Raw genomic sequence first — 11656 nt, 5'->3', positions numbered from 1 at the left:
GAACACTGCGATTCTGGTGAGTCTTCTAATATACCCAGATCTAGACTGCTTTACTTCCTCAATAAGTATTATCAAGGTACTACAATTTTCCCTACAGTATCCTTTTAGATTTGAGGGTGTATTCTGGAGACCATTATAACTCGATGGGGATATATTTCTACTTATTTGTGCCATAAGCCAGAGTGTGGGTGTCATGGTGAAGGTTATCTCTTTTCCAACTACATTTAAAAAGAAATTTCACTGCACAACACAAAGCGAACTTTTCTTCCATATCTTTTTTCTATATCTTTCTTCCTCAAAATTGCATTCAGTGTAACAGCTATTCCTTCCAAAACTTTTCAAAAATCTCTTTCAACACTGTTTTCCCTAGCTCTCCTCTTTCATCTCCTCTTCTCCTATTTTTAGCCTTCTGCTCTCTTTTGCTCAGAATTTTTCTTTTCTACTGTTTTCTTTCTCTGGAAATCAATCACTCCCTTCTCAGCTTCTCCCAGTTCCTGTTACCTTGATCAGGCCTGGACACTGAGCAAAGCAAGCAATGAATTCTACATAGAAAGAGGAACCAGAGGAAGGGCATGATATTTATATTTCAATATCTTTCCAGGCACAATACAGTTAAATGAACAGAAATCAACATAAAGATACATTGCAGTGATAGTAGATTGTTTGGAAATGAGTATATTACGAGTGGCATTGGAAAATGGTAGTTTTTCAGGAAAGTCATTTTACAATATGTGAAAAGATCCATTCAAATTATTTCTGATTCAGTAATTCCATTTCAGAAATATGCCCCCAAGAGGAAAGCAAACATCAAAATGTATAAAGATGTTTGAAGCCATGCACTGTGAAGGGAGGTAACAGAGGGTGTCATAAACACTCTACCTGATTCACAATCGAAATAATAATGGGAGCTGCCTATACAGGATCCAGGCCCGGAATTTGAATAAAAATAAAGTGCTCCCATGCTGTGAGATGTAAGCAAACAAGATTCAACATATAATAGAAGGAATATGCCATGGCCTAGTTCTTCTCAATAGGAGTCCAGAAGAATCATTTGTAGATTTGTTTTGATAAGACTTGGAAGTTCCCAGTTCCCAAAAAGCAGCCTAAAGAATAACAAGGTGGCGGTCAGTGAGCTATAATATTGGAAACCACACTATCGAATATTAAGTAAAATATCAGGATCAACTAGCAATACTTCTCAACCATTGTTTTTTAATTTGAGGATAATTGCTTTACAATGTTGTGTTGGTTTCTCCATACAACAATGTGAGTCAGTCATAATTACATACATATATCCCCTCTCTCTTAAGCCTCAGAACTACCATATGACCCAGCAATTCCACTACTGGGTATATATACCCTGAGAAAACCACAATTCAAAAAGACACATGTACCCCCAGTGTTCACTGTAGCACTATTTACAATAGCCAGGACACGGAAGCAGCCTAAACGTCCATTGATAGATGAATGGATAAAGAAGATGTAGTACATACATACAATGGAATACCACTCAGCCATAAAAAGGAATGAATCTGAGTCAGTTGTAGAGAGGTGGATGAAGCTCCTTAATACATTTAGGGCAGATCATTTGCTCCAATCAGACACAGAATCTCACTAGAACTAGACCACTGCCAGGTCTCAGATCTCCACTGCTCTCATGCCCTTCTTCCGAGCCCTTGTCCATTTCAGTTCTCACTGCCCAGATAGTGTCAACAATTTAATCCTTTCCTCCAGTTCTATTTTCTATAAAACTCAAGCTAAAACAGCCATTACACCCTTTCTTATGTTTTCTCTCTTTTTATCTTAGCCAACTTGAGTTGGATTTTTGTCACTTGCAATCAAGAACCCTGAAAACTGTAAGCCCAGCACAAATGTTTACACTATTGGATTTGTTCCTAACACCCTATAATGTTTCTTTAATCACTTTATCACAATTTTAAATATCTGTCTTCCTGCCTTAGACTCTAAGCATCATAGGAATAAGGTCATAAATTTTTGTATACTCAGATGACCATTACACCTACTACTGTGGGCAGGAATCCCTTAGAAGAAATGGAGTAGCCATCATAGTCAACAAAAGAGTTCTATATGCAGTATTTGGATGCAATCTCAAAAATGACAGAATGATCTCTGTTCATTTCCAAGGCAAACCATTCAATATCACAGTAATCCAAGCCTATGCCCCAACCAGTAACACTGAAGAAGCTGAAGTTGAACAGTTCTATGAAGACCTACAAGACCTTTTAGAACTAACACCCAAAAAAGATGTCCTTTTAATTATAGGGGACTGGAATGCAAAAGTAGGAAGTCAAGAAACACCTGGGGTGACAGGCAAATTTGGCCTTGGAATACGGAATGAAGTAAGGCAAAGGCTAAAAGAGCTTTGCCAAGAGAACGCACTGGTCATAGCAAATGCCCTCTTCCAACAACATAAGAGAAGACTCTACACATAGACATCACCAGATGGTCAACCCTGAAATCAGATTGATTATATTCTTTGCAGCCAAAGATGGAGAAGCTCTGTACAGTCAGCAAAAACAAGACCGGAAGCCAACTACGGCTCAGATCATGAACTCCATATTGCCAAATTCAGACTTAAATTGAAGAAAGTAGGGAAAACCACTAGACCATTCAGTTCAGTTCAGTTCAGTCGCTCAGTGGTGTCCGACTCTTTCGACCCCATGAATCGCAGCACGCCAGGTCTCCCTGTCCATCACCAACTCCCGGAGTTCACTCAGACTCACGTCCATCGAGTCAGTGATGCCATCCAGCCATTTCATCCTCTGTCGTCCCCTTCTCCTCCTGCCCCCAATCCCTCCCAGCATCAGAGTCTTTTCCAATGAGTCAACTCTTCACATGAGGTGGCCAAAGTACTGGAGTTTCAGCTTTAGCATCATTCCTTCCAAAGAAATCCCAGGGCTGATCTCCTTGCAGTCCAAGGGACTCTCAAGAGTCTTCTCCAACACCACAATTCAAAGGCATCAATTCTTCGGTGCTCAGCCTTCTTCACAGTCCAACTCTCACATCCATACATGACCACAGGAAAAACCATAGCCTTGACTAGACAACCTTTGTTGGCAAAGTAATGTCTCTGCTTTTCAATATGCTATCTAGGTTGGTCATAACTTTTCTTCCAAGGAGTAAGTGTCTTTTAATTTCATGGCTTCAGTCATCATCTGCAGTGATTTTGGAGCCCAAAAAAATAAAGTCTGACACTGTTTCCACTGTTTCCCCGTCTATTTCCCATGAAGTGATGGGACCAGATTCCATGATCTTCATTTTCTGAATGTTGAGCTTTAAGCCAACTTTTTCACTTTCCACTTTAACTTTCATCAAGAGGCTTTTTAACTCCTCTTCACTTTCTGCCTAAATCAAATCCCTTATGATTATACAGTGGAAGTGAGAAATAGATTTAAGGGCCTAGATCTGATAGATAGAGTGCCTGAGGAACTATGGACGAAAGTTCGTGACATTGTACAGAAGACAGGAATCAAGACCATCCCCATGGAAAACAAATGCAAAAAAGCAAAATGGCTGTCTGGGGAAGGGGGGGGGGGGACCTTACAAATAGCTGTGAAAGGAAGAGAAGTGAAAAGCAAAGGAGAAAAGGAAAGATATAAGCATCTGAATGCAGAGTTTCAAAGAATAGCAAGAAGAGATAAGAATGCCTTCCTCAGCTATCAATGCAAAGAAATAGAGGAAAACAACAGAATGGGAAAGACTAGAGATCTCTTCAAGAAAATTAGAGATACCAAGGGAACATTTCATGCAAAGATGGGCTCGATAAAGGACAGAAATGGTATGGACCTGCAGAAGATATTAAGAAGAGGTGGCAAGAATACACAGAAGAACTGTACAAAAAAGATCTTCATGACCAAGATAATCGTGATGGTGTGATCATTCACCTAGAGCCAGACATCCTGGAATGTGAAGTCAAGTGGGCCTTAGAAAGCATCACTACGAACAAACCTAGTGGAGGTGATGGAATTTCACTTGAGCTAGTTCAAATCCTGAAAGATGATGCTGTGAAAGTGCTGCACTCAATATGCCAGCAAGTTTGGAAAACTCAGCAGTGGCCACAGGATGGGAAAAGGTCAGTTTTCATTCCACTCCCAAAGAAAGGCAATGCCAAAGAATGCTCAAACTACTACACAATTGCACTCATCTCACACGCTAGTAAAGTAATGCTCAAAATTCTCCAAGCCAGGCTTCAGCAATACGTGAACTGTGAACTTCCAGATGTTCAAGCTGGTTTTAGAAAAGGCAGAGGAACAGAGATCAAATTGCCAACATCCACTGGATCATTGAAAAAGCAAGAGAGTTCCAGAAAAACATTTATTTCTGCTTTGTTGACTATGCCAAAGCCTTTGACTGTGTGGACCACAAGAAACTGTGGAAAATTCTGAAAGAGATGGGAATACCAGACCACCTGACCAGCCTCTTGAGAAACTTATATGCAGGTCAGGAAGCAACAGTTAGAACTGGACATGGAACAACAGACTGGTTCCAAATAGGAAAAGGAGTGCGTCAAGGCTGTATATTGTCACCCTGCTTATTTAACTTCTATGCAGAGTACATCATGAGAAATGCTGGACTGGAAGAAGCACAAGCTGGATTCAAGATTGCCAGGAGAAATATCAATAACCTCAGATATGCAGATGACACCACCCTTATGGCAGAAAGTGAAGAGGAATTAAAAAGCTTCTTGATGGAAGTGAAAGAGGAGAGTGAAAAAGTTGGCTTAAAGCTCAACATTCAGAAAACGAAGATCATGGCGTCCAGTCCCATCACTAATGGGAAATAGATGGGGAAACAGTGGAAACAGTGTCAGGCTTTATTTTGGGGGCTCCAAAATCTCTGCAGATGGTTATTGCATCCATGAAATTAAAGAACGTTTACTCCTTGGAAGGAAAGTTATGATCAATCAGGATAGCATATTAAAAAGCAGAGATATTACTTTGCCAACAAAGGTCTGTCTAGTCAAGGCTATGGTTTTTCCAGTGGTCATGTATGGATGTGAGGGTTGGACTGTGAAGAAAGCTGAGCACCAAAGAATTGATGCTTTTGAACTGTGGTATTGGAGAAGACTCTTGAGAGTCCCTTGGACTGCAAGGAGATCCAACCAGTCCATTCTAAAGGAGATCAGTCCTGGGTTTTCATTTGAAAGACTGATGCTAAAGCTGAAACTCCAATATTTTGGCCACCTCATGCAAAGAGTTGGCTTATTGGAAAAGACTCTGATGCTGAGAGGGATTGGGGGCAGGAGGAGAAGGGGACGGCAGAGGATGAGATGGCTGGATGGCATCACCGACTCGATGGATGTGCGTTTGAGTGAACTCCGGGAGTTGGTGATGGACAGGGAGGCCTGGCGTGCTGCAGTTCATAGGGTTGCGAAGAGTCAGACACGACTGAGCGACCGAACTGAACTGAACTGATTTTTGTATATTAACATTCAAATGGTCTTGAGTTTGTGGCTCTTCTTCCCATCTGAACCACAGAGTCAGCATCCATCACAAAATTCAGCATAAAGTAGGCAGTCATTAAATATTCAGATTTTTGAATGAATAAATTAATAAATGAATGAATTCTATTTTTATGTTACCTTGGGACTAAGCTATAATAATTCAACCAAGTGTTATAAATCCAAAATGATATATTCAATACTCAAAACTTTTAAAAATTGATTTGGGGATTTGTAAATGTGTCTTCTCTGAGATTAGCCAATGAGAAATAATTAAGCTATATGTGCTCAGCTCTGATACTAATAAATTTGAGTTACTAAATCTAAAATATGCACAAACATTCTGTAATAGTTACCAGCTCTGAGGTTTGGGGTATGTCACTGAAACTCTTGAACCTGATCTTTTCATTTACCAAATGATAATAAAGAGTGCTTTCTTCTGCCCATCTTATAGGCAGTTTTGAGGACCCAAAACTTCAAATGATGTGAATGCCTGTGAAATATTGGGTATATGCTGTGTTTGTCGTATGACTACAGAGGACAGCCACTATATAAGGAAGTTCCAGTCTGAAAGAATAATCTCTGACTCTCTAACCCAGCAATGAGAAAAACAGCTGGATATTTTTGAAAATTGAAAATTATTTTCCATACTGCTTAACTCTGTGTTATAACGTTCAGAAGAATTTCAACTATTCATTGTCTTACCTACTATAATCTGGATGAGGTGCTAAGGGTGGGAGTGGGGGAGGTGATGCATTTCTTTTTTGTTGTTTTTGTTGTTTGGGGCTTCTTTTAATCTATTTTTAATTAGAGGCTAATTGCTTTACAATATTGTGTTGGTTTCTGCCATACATCAACATGAATTAGTCATGGGTATACATATGTCCCCTCCCTCTTGAACCTCCCTCCTATCTCCCACCCCTTCCACCTCTCTAGGTTGTCACAGAGCACCAGATTTGAGCTCCCTGCATCACACAGCAAATTCCCACTGGTTATCTATTTTACATATGGTAATGTATATGTTTTAATGCAATGCATTTCTTAACATAATCAAGGAACACACTAAAGGATTTTTCCCTAATAAAAGAGCTGTTTTCTTCCTAAGAAAAATTTTGTTTGTAATCTCTAAACTAACTAACATAGTTGAAATTAAACAGTAATTTCTTCAAAGACATGTAATAGGATCAGACTATAATGCTGCTTTATAACCTACTTTTGTTTTGTTTCTTTAGTTACCAAAAAAACAAACAAACAAAAAAAAAACAGGTATCTTTACATCAAAAAATACTTTTATTTCACACATAGCAACACATTTCATTTTTCTGAATGTAAAATAATTAAACTAACCAATTCTCTAAAATTAGCTTCATTATTTTTATTTTAATTAATACCTCAACGATGAACATTGTTTTGCAACCATCTAAGCTTGATATATTTTGGATATTTTAATTTGGATTGAGTGCAGTAGTTTAGATGTTTTAAGTTAAGAATTTGCAAACATAAAGACACTGTATTCAACATCAAATTTTTAATCCATATTTTTCCCTGAAGGGAAAGCAGTGATAATTGCCTGAAAAGTATATCCTAAGATACAACCGCAGTTTCTGTCTCTAGATGACAGCTTTGGTAATTTATCAGTCCTGACCCAACAACAACCCTGGCTCCAAGATCACCATGACTACTTTCTGTTCCAGTTCACAGAGGGAACAAGTGGAGGGGTTGCAGGGTCCCTGAGCTTCCCCCTTCACACGTGGCCTCTCCCAAATGAGAAATGCCCTTCTTCCTTCTGGGAAGCTATAGCAGCTTTATTCAGAAACACAGAAGTCGTGCACTCATTCTGTATCGAGATATTTGCTTCCTGGGGGGTAGAGAAAAGGAAGTTACTTCAGCAGTGCCTCCTGACATCTGTGGCTCCAGTCCAATTTACTCCACCCTTGCTACTCTGTTCTCTGCCAGCAGTTCATATGCACTGTACTTTCTTCTCCTTTCTAGGGACAGAACACCACGCTGGTAGAAAGAAAAAAGCAGACATCCTGTATAGGGCCATCTGAAGTAACATATGCAGTTTGAGATAAGCTGAAGTGTAATTCCTTTCCAAGTCAGTAAACTGAGAGTGCAATAAAACTAAACTTTCATTCAGTTCAGTCGCTTAGTCGTGTCCGACTCTTTGCAATCCCATGAACTGCAGCACACCAGGCCTCCCAGTCCATCACCAACTTCCAGAGTCTACCCAAACTCATGTCCATTGAGTCAGTGATGCCATCCAACCATCTCATCCTCTGTTGTCCCCTTCTCCTCCTGCCTTCAATCTTTCCCAGCATCGGTTCAGTTCATTCGCTCAGTGGTGTCTGACTCTTTGCAACCCCATGAACCGCAGCCCACCAGGCCTTTCTGTCCATCACCAACTCCTGGAGTTCACCCAAATTCACGTCCATCCAGTCGGTGATGCCATCCAACCATCTCATCCTCTGTTGTCCCCTTCTCCTCCTGCCTTCAATCTTTCCCAGCATCAAGGTCTTTTCAAATGAGTCAGTTCTTCACATCAGGTGGCCAAAGTATTGGAGTTTAAGCTTCAACATCAGGCCTTCCAATGAATATTCAGCACTGATTTCCTTTAGGATTGACTGGTTGGATCTGTTTGCAGTCCAAGGGACTCTCAGGAGTCTTCTCCAACACCATAGTTCAAAAGCTTCAATTCTTCGGCGCTCAACTTTCTTCACAGTCCAACTGTCACATCCATACATGACTACTGGGAAAACCATAGCATTGACTAGACGGGCCTTTATTGGCAAAGTAATGTCTCTGCTTTTTAATATGCTGTGTAGGTTGGTCATAACTTTCCTTCCAAGGAGTAAGCGTTTTTTAATTTCATGGCTGTAGACAGCATCTGCAGTGATTTTGGAGCCCCCCAAAAATAAAGTCTGCCACTTTAATACATTGATATTATTCATTCTCTCCACAGATGCTGAATATTTACACTTAAGAAGTACTATTAGGCATGTATGTTACAAGGCAGGAGGAGAAGGGGACTATAGAGAATAAGACAGTTGGATGGCATCACCAACTCAGTGGACATGAGTTTGAGCAAGCTCCAGAAGTTGGTGATGGACAGGGAAACCTGGTGTACTGCAGTCCATGGGGTCGCAACGAGTCAGACATGACTGAGGGACTGAACTGACTGATACAACAGGAAACAAAAGACAGTCTTTGCCCTTGTTGAGCTTACATTCTAGTCAGAAGAGAAAATGTAAACAAATATAACATATAGTATTTCATATATTGATAAATTTTATTTTTAAAAGACCAAGATGGAGGAGAGAGTTGCAATTCCTTGAGAGTTCATCAGTCAAGGCCTCACTGATAAGGTGCCCTGTAAGTAGAGAAGTGAGAAAATGAAGGGATGGGTTATCTATGGGGTAATGTTCTAAGAAGAGGGAATAGCCAGTGCAAAGACCGTGAGACAACAGTGTGTTGAGTAGTTTCACAGAATAACAAGAAGTCTCCTGTGGCTGAAGTTGAGAGCATGAGGGAAAAGCATTAGGAGATGAGGTCAGAAAAGTATATCTGGATCACTAGATCATGTTGGTAGGGACTAAGAACACTGTGAAAGCCTTTGTATTCTTTGATTTGAGATGAAAAATCACTGAGAGTATTTTAAAAGAAAACTAATGTAATCGTTCTCAATCCAAGTTCAGTTGTTTGATAATGAACATGTAATTAAACAAATATTTGTTCTATTAAGTAATTTGACAATATGATTCAAGAGCCTTTAAATAGTTCAGGCCTACCATTAATGAGAAAATAGAATGACTTCCCTGGTGGTCCATTGGTTATATATTCACCTTTCACTGCAAGGGATGTGGGTTCAATCCCTATTTGGGGAACTAAGATGCCACAGGGGAACTAAGCCCATGTGCCACAACTAGAGAGCCTATGCTCTAGAGCCCATGTTCTGCAACAAGAGAAGTCCCTGTGCCACGAGTAGAGAAAGACTGCACACAACAACGAAGAGCCATGTGCCCCAACGAAGACTCAGGGAAGCCAGATTTTTTTTTAAATGGAATGAAAGATCCCATTCACAAATAGAAAAAGTACATCTAGGTTTCTTCCATGTCCTGGCTATTGTAAACAATGCTGTGATGAACACTGTTTATAATAGCCAGGACATGGAAGAAACCTAGACGTCCATCAGCAGATGAATGGATAAGAAAGCTGTGGTACATATACACAATGGAGTATTACTCAGCCATTAAAAAGAATACATTTGACTCAGTTCTAATAAGGTGGTTGAAACAGGAGCCGATTATACAGAGTGAAGTAAGCCGGAAAGAAAACCACCAATACAGTATACTAACGCATATATATGGAATTTGGAAAGATGGTAACAATAACCCTGTATGTGAGACAGCAAAAGAGACAGAGATGTATAGAACAGTCTTTTGGACTCTGTGGGAGAGGGAGGGGGAGATGATTGGGGAGAATGGCATTGAAACATGTATAATATCATGTAAGAAATGAATCGCCAGTCCAGGTTTGATACAGGATACAGGATGCTTGGGGCTGGTGCACCGAGATGACCCAGAAGGATGGTATGGGGAGGGAGGTGGGAGGTGGGTTCAGGATTGGGAACACGTGTACACCCCTGGCAGATTCATGTTGATTAATGGTAAAACCAATACAATATTGTAAAGTAATTAGCCTCTAATTAAAATAAATAATTTTTTTTTAAAAAAAGAATCTTACATAGAGAAATGGTATCCCTCCAACGTCATTGTGAGGAGGTTGAGGACATCTTTTCATGCTCTGTAAGTTGACTCCAGATGTGAGCAGGTTCTCAGTACACATTTGATGACTGAGTTGATGGTGTTATTGAATCACTACAGAATTGATGATTAATCAAAAAGAGGAAGTGTACGTCAAAATTCATGTTAAAATGTGTTTCAATTGACATTAAATTTTAAAGGCATGATGGACTAAAACAGAAACAGGAGTGTAAAACTGATAGAGTTTATTGCATAATGTTGAAAATAAAAAGAGCTCAAAGCTTAAAGATATCAAAAATTAAACAGACATAAAATACAAAATTCAAAACAAATGAAATATAAGAAATTAAAATATACAAAAATGTAATACTCTTGCTAATCAAAATATATATTTCATAATTTTAATTCAATTAACTAAGCAAATATAATAAAGCCTCAATTTAATCTTTAAAAAAAAATAGAAAAAGTAACAATAATATACCTAGGAATAAGCCAAGCAAAAAAATAGCAGAACACATGTAAAGAAATCTTCAAATCTAATGAGTAAGGTAACATAAGATGCAAATAATAATGCAAACCCTATTCTCAGGGTCTCAATATCATAATTTTAATTATTTATGTATTTTAATTATTTATATTTTTCATACATTATTTATGCAGTTATTCATTTATAATTTATATGTAAGTTTAATGTAATTCCAATAAAAATGAAAAAATTATTTTGTCTTTTGTACTAGACAATCTCATTCTAAAGTTCATATGAAGACATAAACCTGTAAGGATGGTCAGATAAATTTTAAAAGAGCAGTAAAAGGTATAAGCCTATGACATGTGAAAGAGCATTTTAAAAGCATGGAAATTATCAAGATGAATAAATGAATAAATAAATATCAATAAATATTAAAACCATGGGAGACTTCCTCGGTTGTCCAGTGGTTAAGAATCCATCTGCCAATGCAGGGGACACAGGTTTGATCCCTGCTCTGGGAAGATCCCACAGACTGTGGGGCAGCTAAGCCCAAGCACAGCAATTACTGAGCCTAGAGCCTGTGCTCTGCGATAAGAGAAGCCACCACAATGAGAAACCTTCTCACTGTGCACAGCAATGCAGATCCAGCACAGTGAAAAGTAAATAAATTTGTTTTTTTTAAATAAGAATTAATCCACAATGACTTGAAGAATTGAACAATCCACTCTCAGCAAGTGATAGAACTATTAGACAGAAAACAAAGATAAAGAAGAACTGGTTGACACCACCAATAAACAGGATCTCAGTAGCATTTATAGAATTCTCCATCCAACAACAGAATGCACAGATTTCCCAAACACTCATGTAACATTCACCATATAGACTATTTCCTGGGTTATTAAACCATAACAAGTCAGAAATGACTAAATCACACATGATAGGTTTTCCAACCATAATAGAATA

This window comes from Bubalus bubalis, chromosome 6, assembly GCF_019923935.1.
Source record: "Bubalus bubalis isolate 160015118507 breed Murrah chromosome 6, NDDB_SH_1, whole genome shotgun sequence".
Taxonomy (NCBI): domain Eukaryota; kingdom Metazoa; phylum Chordata; class Mammalia; order Artiodactyla; family Bovidae; genus Bubalus; species Bubalus bubalis.
This window is presented reverse-complemented; position numbering follows the sequence as displayed.